The 2,381-nt window shown below is 37.0% G+C and overlaps 1 pseudogene; it reads left to right on the top strand.

Moving 5' to 3' along the window:
• Positions 1-447: 447 nt before the first annotated feature.
• On the top strand, positions 448-1,418 carry LOC102824715 (annotated as a pseudogene).
• The last annotated feature ends 963 nt before the right edge of the window (positions 1,419-2,381 follow it).

The following is a 2,381-nucleotide window of genomic DNA, read 5'->3' on the forward strand; positions in this document are numbered from 1 at the left end:
AACAACAACAACAACACATATTTATCCATTAGAAGGCAATAGGGAGGATAATGAACAAGAAACTTTCAATCTAAGCAATGACATTACAAAATATGTAAAAAATATAGCTCAGAATAAATATTAAGCATGATCTGAAACTATGAATATTGTTGTTACCACTCATATGAAGTCTAAAGATGTAAGTCTAAAGTCTAAATACATATACTTATGATGACTTTTTCACAGGTGATGAAAACAAGTTTCTTGGAGATGAATTTATGTGTCCAATGTCCCAGAGACAATTAACAGTGGAATAATAATTCAGTCATTCTAATACTAAAGTTGGTGTTATCTCTTTTATTACACACTACAAATGATATACTGCTCATGGGAGAATCTACCTAAGTACTGGACTATCATTTAACTGACTAACTTTCTTCCTTAACTCTCTAGGAACTATCTTATGATATGAACATGGAGAACATTTACCAAAACTCCACTGACTTCATTCTCTTGGGCCTCATCAACCATCCATTGTTCCCTGAAGTTATCTTTGCCGTGATCTTCTCCATCTTTGTGGTGGCTGTAACAGCGAATGTGGTCATAATTCTGCTCATTCATGTGGACTCCCGTCTCCACACACCCATGTACTTCTTGCTCAGCCAACTCTCCATCATGGATACGGTATACATTTGCATTACTGTCCCCAAGATGCTTCAAGACCTTCTGTCTAAGGAAAAGACTATCTCCTTCCTTGGCTGTGCAGTTCAGATATTTCTTTATGTGATACTGATTGGAGCAGAATTCTTCCTGCTAGGCCTCATGGCCTATGACAGATATGTGGCTGTGTGCAACCCACTCCGATACCCTATTCTCATGAACCACAGGATTTGCTTATTTATGGTAGTGGGATCCTGGTTTGGTGGATCATTGGATGGGTTTATTTTGACTCCTATCACCATGAGATTTCCTTATTGTGGGTCCCGAGAAATCAATCATTTTTTTTGTGAGATCCCAGCTGTGCTGAAGCTCTCATGTGCAGACACATCACTCTATGAGACCCTTATGTATTCCTGCTGTGTGCTGATGCTCTTCATTCCTTTCTTCATCATCTCTGTCTCTTACACACGGATTCTGATTACCGTTCATAGGATGAAATCTACTAAGGGTCAACACAAAGCCTTTGCTACTTGTTCTTCCCATATTATGGTGGTGAGTGTTTTCTATGGAGCAGCCTTGTACATGTGTTGCCCAGTTCCTACCATACACCAGAGAAAGACAAATTTGTGTCAGCCTTCTACACCATCCTAACTCCTATGCTCAATCCACTCATCTATAGTTTGAGAAATAAAGATGTGTCTGCAGCTCTAAGGAAAATGCTGAGAAGATGCACATCCACTCAGATAATTGTGGCAGTGGATGTATCTAGAAAATACTAAGTGGCTCAGGTACATCCTTTTTGCTGTTGCCTTTAGCACATAGTCTTTCAAGAAATTTTGTTCTTGGTTCATAACAATGTTTAGTATCATCTGATTAATACTGAGATATCGATAGACAAAAACTTCCTGTTGCAAGTGTAATTTAAAAATGATAACTGAACAATCTAAATGTCTCAGCATTAACCAAAATATTTGTTTGGGTAAATAGACAAATATTGTCAGACTGCCAACATGGTATCTAAATCATCTCTGTCAGGGTAAGTATCCTTTAGTTGGTGATGATTATGTGCTGTGGCGTTGATTCCTACTCATATTGACTCTGTACAGGGTTTCTGAGGCTGTAAATCTTTACAGGAGCAGATAGCCTCATCTTTCTCTTGCGGAACAGCTGGTAGTTTTGAACTGCTGACCTTGTGGTTCACAGCCCTATTCATAACCACTACGCTACCAGAGCTCCTTTATGAGTCCTTTTTCACTGTTTTCCTGTTACATGTGTCCATTTGTCCCTTGTGTTTGTATTCATAATGAACTTTTGGGTGAAAAATTTCAAGTATTCAATATGAGACTTTCTAATGTTAATAGTATAGCTGCTTCAATTCCGAAGTGATTATGAACATTGTTAGACTGCATCTTGGTTTCTGTATTTTTAGTTACCACTGTATTATTTTAGTATTTAAATTAAACTGTATGTAATTACTTTGCTTTTATTTAAATGCCAATGAGTCTCATAGGTAACTTATATTCGGTTTGTTGATTGATTGAAATTTTTGCCAATAAGATTATAACATTGCTGTAATTCTGCAATGGCTTATACTTACGCTTTAATAAACAATTAATAATAGAACACTGAATGAAAGACTGAAGACACTTTCATTAGCAAACTTAGCTATCTCAGGTTAAGTAGCTCAATATCCTAATTCTCACCTTCTCCCTCTGATAGATGGGTTGTTGTTGTTAAATGCT

Source organism: Chrysochloris asiatica, unplaced genomic scaffold (assembly GCF_000296735.1).
Source record: "Chrysochloris asiatica unplaced genomic scaffold, ChrAsi1.0 scaffold00441, whole genome shotgun sequence".
Classification (NCBI taxonomy): Eukaryota; Metazoa; Chordata; class Mammalia; order Afrosoricida; family Chrysochloridae; genus Chrysochloris; species Chrysochloris asiatica.